Here is a 587-nt window from a genome sequence, read left to right on the forward strand (position 1 = left end):
AGCCGAAGCAGCAGCAGCAGCAGCAGCAGAAGCAGCAGCAGCAGCAGATTGTTAGGCGATTACCGTCAAATATAATGCAAATGTTGTATTACTGCATTTCCTGTTTGTGTCGTTCATCTCTTTTGACTCTAATTTATTTATTTATATTTATTTATTTATATTTATATTTATTTGTATTTATATATTTGTAATATTTCTTTTTTATTTGTTTTTTAAGTTTATATTTAATTATATCTGTTTAAAGTGGTGATGCATGCATCGTGGCGTGTATTTCTTTTGATATGTTGTAATATATGTCTGTGAATAGAAATATATTATTTAATTTGTTTGCTTAAAATATATTTGCTCGTTTTACATTCAATATGTACTTGTCGCAGGATATTAGAAGACTATAAACGCAGCTTATGCAGAGTGTTAGTCAGCACTGATGTTGCTGCGCGAGGCTTAGATATTCGCGATATTAATATTGTCATTAACTGCGGAGCTCCGACAGACACTGCTACGTACATACACCGCATTGGTAAGTTATAAATAAATAAATATATATATATATATATTTATTTATTTATATATATATATATATATTT

This window comes from Eimeria acervulina, genomic scaffold (genome assembly GCF_000499425.1).
Source record: "Eimeria acervulina Houghton genomic scaffold, Eah_scaff539, whole genome shotgun sequence".
NCBI lineage: Eukaryota > Apicomplexa > Conoidasida > Eucoccidiorida > Eimeriidae > Eimeria > Eimeria acervulina.